This window comes from Athene noctua, chromosome 1, assembly GCF_965140245.1.
Source record: "Athene noctua chromosome 1, bAthNoc1.hap1.1, whole genome shotgun sequence".
NCBI classification, from domain to species: domain Eukaryota; kingdom Metazoa; phylum Chordata; class Aves; order Strigiformes; family Strigidae; genus Athene; species Athene noctua.
The window spans coordinates 206,840,969-206,851,058 of NC_134037.1; positions in this window are offsets into that span (position 1 = coordinate 206,840,969).

Below are 10,090 nucleotides of genomic sequence, written 5' to 3' on the forward strand. Positions count from 1 at the left end.
ATCCATGTATGCAGGTAGTTATGGCAGAGTACCTGCAAATTCCCATTTTCACCTGCCATGTGGTAACTTGTTTGCCTGTCTGTGTGCTTCATCAAATTATTGGGCTCAAAACCCAAGTACATGGATTAAGTTTTTTGACCTGGTTTATACTAAGGTCAGACTAGATTCTTCAGTGGTCCTTCTGGCTTTAAAATCTATGCCTCCTTTGTAAACTACTTTAAAATATGTGTGAGCTCAAATGTTTTTCTGAGTTTTATTAAGGCGAGAAGCTAAGATGCTGCACTAATCAAAATCTGTGTATTTCAGCTATGTCTTTTGTCTAGTAATTCTTTTTCATAAAACATTCCACAGATGTTTTCCCTGGAGCCTGAAATTTTGTTCAAAAGACCCTTTCAGCAAATACTTTCATGCTAGATTTATCAGTGTGTTCTTGTATAAATGTGTTTTGGGGCTCAATCTTGCAAACCTACAGCATTTGATTAGTCAGTTTTAGGTTCTCTCTCATATGTCTTATGTTAACTTGTGTTAACTCATCTGTTTTTGCTAATTTCAGTGCAAGAGCATGACAGAATTATCCATCCAGTTCTTTCAGGATCATTTCACCATTATTTTTATTACACGTTTCGTAGCACACATGCCTCCCACCATTTCAGTGGCTCTTGCTTGCAATATATTTTTATCCATGTCTTCTCAAAATATTATTACAGTAAGCAGTTGTTAAGATTATCTTATCACTAGCTCTTCCTTTAAGGTTACTAATGTTGAACTAATTTTTCTTGCTTCCACATCAGAATGCAATGTCAGACAATAGCTAGAAGCAGTGGTAATTAACAATTTTCCTAATAGTGTATAATTCTGGCAGTAGACCATGTCTTAACTTCTGAGGGAAAAAAACAAAGAAAAAAACAAATAAATATTTAGCCAGTTAGCAAAGGAGTCCATTTTCATTCTTAAACTTCAGGATTTCCATATGAAAGAAATACTCAGCCATTGAAAAGAAGCCATTTAAATGCTTAGAGCCAGCTAATTAACAGATTTTGTTTACTGCCTGCTCAAAGTGTATAATGTCATGAATTAAAAGAGCCTTTTAATGGTATATGCAAAAGTTTCCCAAGTCCTTAAGAATTTATATAGAGAGCTTTTGCATATCAAGCTGTTGGAACAAGACCCTCTCCCTAACCTCAGTATTAATACCATAAAAAGTAATCTGTTACATTTCATCATATTTACGTTGTGTTGTCCAATGTATTTGCCTCTTTCAGGATTAATTTCATTGTTATGTTAGCTGCATATTTCTGCTAAGATGATCACCAGTGCAATCATTAATAGATGAATCATCCCCGAAGCTTCAGACCTAAAAAGTTCACTTGAAATTCATGAACTATTTATACTCCTTAAAACTACATAGATCGCATTGGCTTATACTTGCTTCATGCTTGGTTTTTTTTTTTCATTCTGCAAACCCAAGGAGAAAAAAAAGACTCATTTTTTAAATGACACTGAGGATTCCAAAGTATTCCTTGATGGACAAAATTGTCAACTACTTCAATGAAAATGAAAATATTAATAGTAATTTATTAAAATTATCTATAAAATAATCATTTCTCAAATTACAAATATCAGAACCTTCAGGAAAAGAGAAGCCAAGGAAAAATACAAAGGTTTGTAAAAAAATCCCCAAACATCCTTTTGCCATTCATATATATGCAGGTTTCCTCTCCTACAATCCATTTTCACATTTTCTCCCAAAAGAAGGCAAAAAGAACACTGAATATCAGGATAAAATATATATTCTATGCCAGTATTTCCATCAGAAACAATGTACCTCTTCTGTCATGGTGAGAAGAGACAAGTGATAATGGAAAATCTTTGCAGATATGAAAAGATTTCACATGTTGAGTAACAAATAAAAATAATACTAAAAAAGCTGCTGCCTTCATCAAGTGCCATTGAGCCTGCCGTGCAAGATGTAGTGTGTTGGGCAGGAATGAAAGCTCATCATCTCCCTGTTGAATGTGGCTTTTAGAAAACAACCAACCAACCAAGTTAATCTTTCAACATTACTTTCGAGAAGAAAACCGAATGTGTTGTTTGAAATAGAAATGTGCCCTTAGAATTCAGAGTGTAGGGTAGAACTCCCAGCACCATAGTTCATTCTCTTCCAGTGCTTTTGTCATTTTGGACAAAGCAAACTGTTTATCTGTTAAAAAAAAAAAAAAACAACCCAACAAAAAAAACCCCAAAAAACCCCACAATACTTTCCAGGAGGACAGTGCAACTAAATTTATTAAATGATTCTGAGACCATTTAACACTGTGATGAAGAACCATTTAAGTACCTGGACTGATATAAGCAAATATGGTTCTAAAACAGAAAAAAAAAATGCTGTTCTGCAGCTCCTCAGAATTTATACCATGAATAAACACAGTGGAAAAGAGTTCCCTGGCAAATATGAAAATGAGAAGAATATAGAACATTATACATGGATTTTAGCGCTATCAGACTTAAAAGATTTCCATGAAAATAATAACTCTCTTGCTCTCTTCTCCCCTCACGCCCCCTGCCAATATTTTTGCTGCGACCTCCTGTAAGGAAATACACCTGGAACATGTCAGTGTGTCTGAACAAATCCTGTTGGGTTAAATCCCACTTTAAAGTGAGTGTGTGGGAACCTTATCTAGTGCCCTGTTACATTCAGGATCTCCCACGGGTCCTTTCTAACTTCGCACTGGATGATAGTCATTTTATTTTTACAACGGCTAGTTACAACTGGTGGCTTAATTACTGTCTTCTCCATTGTCACATTCTTCTGTTTTAGTTTTTAGAGTATCGAAATCTGGCTGGAGGGAGCAACTGTAAAACTGTCAAAGCAAACATCAATTCAGCATATGATTTTGCTGTTTCAGAATGCAGCCTCTGAAATTAGCCTATTCCTAAATGTCAGACCAGAAGCCGGGTCTTCTAAGGGTGGTAATTTATTTGCTTCCCATTGAGAAACATAGCAGAGTGAAGAGGAAACTAGACCATCTATTTTCTATCTTGGTATAATATCACTAATGAAATTCCTTTTTCAAAAGCGATCTGCAAAACTTTCTGTTCAGAAAGTGAAAGGTGTTAAATAATTTACAGAAATAATATTTCACAGTAGAAAGCTTAGCAAGATCTGCATAATTTACATTTAATAAAATCAAATAATCAAATGATTAGAGACTTGAAAAGTATTTATTTTCCTGCTTATTATCTTTTATCCACTGCAGTTATTTTTCTCAGAAATAAAATTCCAGTGAAGGAAAACAATAACTGCTCTAAAAGGTGGAATTTAGACTAAAAAAATACGAAGTATCATTTCCATCTTACTGATTAGAAAAATCGTATACAATGACATCATCTACTTTCTGCTATAGTCTACTTTCAAAATCAGGAATGAAAATTTTCATTAAAGATCAGGTAGATCAGTTGTATGCTTTTTTGTCCTATCAGCTCCCATCAACTTGCTGACAACATTACGCAGAACTGTTGGTCGTGTTCTTCCCCATGCAACCACGTTAGCTGGTCTGCCACTGTCAAAGATCCTATTTAACCTGTTCTATGTCTGTAGCAACTTGGGCTCTGCCTGTGAGTTTCAAGTGTGAGTGATGAATGCTCTCCCGTTTCCCCGGTTAGGTTCTGATGCTGAAAGATGGATGGAAAACAGTTTTTGTTTACAGTCTCTTAATTTGCTGAGGTGCAGGGTACAGGCAAAGGCAGCATGAGTTTTTCCCATGCCTAGTTTTTTCCACCTAACATAATCATTCATAATTCATTACCACTGCTTCTCATTAGATAATTTTCCCACTTTTAATTAAGAGAAGAAAATTCCCTTATGTCTGTTGTTACTAGTATTTTTTTCAGTTTCCTCAGTTAATGGTCTGCATGTCATGTATGTCTGCATTCCCTTCAGCATTATGGTGTTACATAGTCTTTAAGTTTATTGTACAGTGTTCCACTTTATAAATATTTAAAATGTGAGATTCCCTGTTTGCTCTGACAATGAAACACAGAAAACAATAATTTCTGGTTTATCAGTAATCTTTAGGATAATTTGTCCTTTAAAAATATCTTAATTTTCTGTAGTGATTATTTGCTATTTGCAATAGAAACAACAAAACAAGGAACGTCTTATTTTTTAAATATTAGATTTCAAAATGAACATGAGCTTAATATAAATGGATTGAATTCACTCTGCTGAAATAGGACAGGCTTAACTAGAATAGTTCCCAGGAAATATTTTAAAGCACCAGGAGTTTTAATAATAATCTGTACTAAATTTAACCAGCTCTTCATATAAAGATACCTAGCATCTCATACTTTTACATTCTGAAAAGCATTATTTTCTTTGATATTTCCAATTGCTTCACCATTGCCTGTTTATTTTGTTGCCTCAGCAGTCTCTGCAGTTGTTGACAACACTGGGTATTGCACATCTGTACTGTGTTGTATCTCCCTCTGGCACTGGGGAGGAAATTTTAATCCCTATTTCCTGCTGTAATCTATCCTTCTAAAGACACAGATCAGTAACAAAGGAGCTGCAGTTCTCATAAAACTGCCTGAATATCAAAATGGTTTAATCTTCTACTAGAGAAAGCCAGAATGTCTCACCATGCGCCTTGCTTTCTACTGCACCTTGATCCTTTGTGTAAATTACTAAAATTCAGCATTTCAGACCCATCACATTTGAATGCATGAAAAATCCTTTAGGTCTTTCAAAATGGTACAAGGAAAAAAGTACAGAACATTTTATTATGCTTTTATTTGTTATACATTTCTTCTTTGTCTTTTATTAGAATCCACGTAATGCTCAACAGTGTCAAGATAAGAAAACATTTTTTCCTTCTCAGGCCCCAGAGCAAGTGACTACATGAGCATTAGCACTGAGATATGTTTTATACGAAGTGATTCCTGTTCTAGTTGATCCTGTACAACCTGGGTGAAGAGTTATTTGTATCTCACAAAGTCCCACGCCAACACAGCGAGGAGATTCTGATCTGTATAAACAAAACCAGGAAGGTAAAGCGAGGAGAAGAGTGCTGTAATGAAGGATGCATACAAACGGCCACATGAAGCCTGATCAGAGAACCGGGTGTCTAACAGGAGCTACAGTAACAGAGCCTGAGGGAAAGAATACAAGAAATGGGACAAATAGAGTGATCCTTTCTCTAGCTTACTCTCCCAGCTTCTGACAGCCAACGATTTATGGACTTCTTCAGCAAGTAGTTTCCTCTGGAGCACCTTGCTTATTAACCATTCACACACCCTTAAATAATTGGTCCAATTCTTTTTCTGACTTCCAGACACATCCATGAGAAATCTGTTTCAAACTTTAATTGCAGTGTATGAAAAAATATTTCTTGTTGGTTTTAAAGATCCCAATAGTTTATTTGGGTAGCATTTGACCTTGTGTTATGAGAAACAGTGAATCGTTCCCTATTCACCTACTCCCCTACATTCACAACTGCGTAGATATGTATCCTATTCCCTCGAGGTATCACCTTTTTCCAATCTGAAGAACCCTAACCTCTTCAGTTTTACCTCAGATAGCTTCACTGCATACTTCTTAAACTTCTCACCTCTTTTTCAACCTTTCCAGTTCTGCTCTATCCTTTTGGCCCTGGCATCAGGACTGCATGCAAAGTCAAGGTAGATATGTGCAGATGTTTACACAGAGCAGCCCTGGCAGTGGCAACCGCAGCACCTGCTGCTCAACTACCTCCTTAGGAAGGAAGAGGAGTTCTCACAAGGAAAACCAGCCTAAAGTCATTCAGTTTTGCCCTTTTTCTAACAAAAGCAATCATTCTCTTCCACCATAATTACAGTAGTGCCAGAGAAATCTAGGATTTTGGGGAAAATTGATTATGATTCTTTTTTAGATGATCTAATGGAAGCTTGCTTGCATTTTTGAGGTTAGGACAGGTGTTACAGCACAAGGGCAAGGGAAAATATTTAGGTGTCCAACATGCATAGCTTAAACACAAAGTCCAGATTATTTCTTATCAAGAAGTTAATTTTTTGCAAAGTTGTTTGAATTTTCATTGTCCTTTTTGTAAGGAAAAACATTGGTGGCTGAGTCAAAGAAGAAAAATAGGCCTACAAAATGCACCAACTGAAACAGACCATCTTTTCTACAGGACCAAAAGGGTCTTGGGTTCCAGCAAACCAAACACTACGGACAAGATGGCTGAAAAATGAGGCAGGACAAAAATTATCTACTGCACTTATGTTAGGACCTTTAAAACATTATTAAATGTTTATTTAGAAAACAGAAGTTACAGCAGGCAACTACTCAAGAGTTCTGTTTTATGCTCAGGCATAAGAGTGATGTGAGGAGTCCAATTCCAGCAACTTGGAGGCTTGGGCTAGGCCATTTTATATGTAGTTTGTTTGGGTTGTGGGGTTTGTTTGTTTGTTTTCCCCAAGGGTAATAAATATTATGTGACAAGATTTTAATAACAATGAGGGCAAAAGAATACTCCATCTTCTCAGATGTCATAGCTTTTTTTTTTTTTCCAGTTAAGCCTTTTTAACTTTCCACTTGAAATGTATTTTCTTGTCCCACTCCGCCACCTCCAGCAATGTCTTTTAAGCTTTTACTCATTTTTAGGGACAGGATTCCACACTTTTTGACGTTAATACAGAGCCTCAGGAGCTCATCCACAAAGTTGCCCTTCTTTTTCACTTGCTCTCAGAGACTGACAGGCAACCCCAAATGAAACTAATTTCCTCCATACCCTGTGGGTAAGGAGAGGTGACAGGTTCCAAAGACAGAGTTTGCCTTCATAGTGGCAAGGAGAAGGTTGCTATGGCTGTCTCATTTTACAATGAGGCCTTTATTTACATGCATGTACTTTATTCAGGCTTTTTAATGATGGGAGAAACAGGGATAGGGAGAAGACCTGGTTAAACCTGTATTGATTTAACACTCCCCCTTTCTCCTTGTTTTCTTTCTCTGGGGTTATAATAGGCTGTTCTTGAGACAAACTACCTACTCTGTGCACAGGTTTCCAGTAAAGAGAAGTTATAGTTTAACACTCCGCCTATAAAATGGTCCTATTAAGAAGCACCCTTCCAAAAAAATAGGGACTGTAAAGTAGCAAACTTCCCCAGAACAAGTGTATGGCCCTCTAATATTCAATTGTATCATCTCCATCTACTGGCCAGATGAAACTTTAGCTGGAGCACAGAACTGGTGAAATATAATCACTGCATCCACACACTTCTTCATGCTAACTATTGGCAAAAATTAGAATTTTGGGGGGGGGGGTGGTTTTTTTTGGGGTTTTCTTCCAGGAATAGCAACTTCTAAACAGACAAGATTCCACAGTAAAAACATCTCTTGGCATTTTATTCTCAAATATTTAAAAATGGTGATGTTGCATAATTTTACTTCAAGTAATTCAGACAAGGTTTGCTTCCCTGATTCAAGATCCTGTGTTATGACCATATTTTTCACCAGTCTGAATCCAAACCACGAATTTTATATCAAGGGGTTTTTTTGGTTGGAAGATTAACATTAGTTTTTAAGATAGTATATGAACTGAATATGAAATCTTTTAATCAATTTACATAAAAACCTGTCACTGCAAGATGGGACAGTGCAGTTATTAAAGTCTAACATTTTTTTACCAGCACATATGACATGAAAAAACATACTTCAGCTATATTTGAAATATAATTTTCTGTTGTTACTTAGAAAAAAAGCAGTCACACACTAATGCAGAAATAGTAAGTTAAAGAAATATGCTTTTTCTTTTTGCCTCATTCCTTGCCTTCAAAAGACACTGGCCACCCACAAAAGGTAGGAAGCAGTGGTAATGGTGTTGGTAAAATGAGAGACAAGTAACAACCTTCTGAGCAAAACTGACTGAAGTTAAATTTCTGATGCCCACCAGTCACCACTAACTTGGGAATACTTCACTATTTACCCTTAGGGGGCATCTGCCAACATGAATCCTTCCTGCTTTTCTGGAAGAAAATTTCAAAATTCCACTCTAGCAACTGGTATTGCTCATCTAGTGCTTCAGGAGAGCTTTGAACCTCCTCTGCTAGCAGCAACATATACCACATCCTCCAGAAAAACCAACCCTTAAGGCATTCACTGCTTACTGTTAATTTTCAGTATCTATTGCTAAATAAGTGAAACTCCACTACAAATACTTGTGTGCATCTAGTGTTATATTAGCTCAAGTTATTCTTAAACCAAGAGTGGTACCAATACTAAACTCAGAAGACATTTTAATTTCACGGTTTAGCAGCAAAATTCCCTGTACCTGAAGTGAGGTCATGGGCAGCCTCTGGAATGAGAAAGCAAAATCATAAAAATCAAGACATGAACATATTATGTCCTACCTTACCTTCTTGAAAACAGAGAAAATTACATCACTGGTCTGAACCAGAATGATAGGAAAAGATCTCTCAGAGATTGTAGAAACAGCCTCCCCAGAGCATAAATTGCTGTTCCTTGTCTCCAAACAGAAGAGGTGAATTTCACACTAACTCCAGCCTTGCAAGAGCACTTGGAGCTCATCGTCCCAGGCTGTCACTCCCAGGCTGATTTTCTAAATAGAAGAGCTGAGAGGCTATGTGGTTTCTTCTCTATCAGGTAATTAGAAAGATCAGAATCAATGCTGCCAGCAAAATCTGTGAACTTCCAACCAATGTAAAGATCAAATACTTGGGCTGTGAAGGAACAAGACATCGCCTTTGAAAAGCAAATACTCTGATACAGAAAAGTGTTCTGAAACTTGGGAGACAAACCCAGATTTCTACTGGAATAACCGTATTGTTACTGAGCTTAGTATTCAAAATCACAAAACATACAACAGTCTCATGTCCTGAATGGGCCTCCATTCCTCACGTATGTTTTGTGTCAGAGAAGATACACTGGAAACCTTTTCCTGAACTAAGAGCAAACCAAATTTATGGCTTCTAGGGCTACAGCAGTGGGTAGTGTCTCCTGGATGAGGCTCCTGTGAAAGAGGAAAATTAATTCGCTAGTGGCAGAGGCACAAACTTGTTATTATACATGTTAATAGCATGTGATTAGTATGTTAGTCTGAGGCATAAACCAGAGAGAAATCTGTCTAAATAGATAACAAAAGGGGGTATCAATGGAGGCAGCTTACACTCTCCAGAAACAGAAGCATCTTCAAAATCACACCTTTGAATGGGGAATAGCAGGTAGGTTACCTGTCAATGTGAAACACCTCAAGAGTTAGTGAAATCTCCTTGAGAGCTGATATGAGGAGGCAGTAGGGGTGTGGACTTTTACAGAAAGGATTTTTTTTTTTTTTTTAAATTGATTGATTCTAAGAGTAGGAAAAGAATAAATTCCAGGAAATCAAAGTGTTTCTGAGTAGTTGTATTATAGAACTAGTACTGAGGCTATTCAGTGAGCCATTAAACTGCCAATAATGAACACCATCCCAAGAACCACCAAAGATACTAACAATTTCTCATCTATCAGCACCAACTCGGATAGTAGTTCCTTTAGTGTCAAACACTCCCTTATGCAAAATATATCATCTAGACACACCTGTTTTCCTCCACTGAATAGGGCTGCAGACAATTATTTATGACAAACTGCTACAGATATCCAGTATCGGGTGAGACAAATCCCGTGACTTTTATCCAATATTGAGCTCATATCTCTGAAGTCTCAACAGATGGGGTAAGCTGTCCTGAGAGATGTTTTTTCCTGCAGCAATACAAACACCTTCATGATAATCAAAAAATGGGAAAGGACCTCCACTAGACAGAAGATTAGATCCTGTTTACTGCTCCTTGGAAGACAACAAATGCATTTCTTTGAATTTAAAGGACCATCAAGCCCCATACAAGTAAGTACAATTGGCTAAGTTAGCAAAATAAGAGAGGAATAAATGATTAAACAGCAAAGGCTAAAGCTGCTCCCCAATGATGCACAGTGAAATACTTCAAAGTTGAAAAAAACATGGGGTAGCAAATACTTGACTTTCATATTAATACCACCCTCATTGTATTTGGAGGACTCAGGGTATGCATGTACCCCTATAGATACCATGAAGGCAAAAATAAA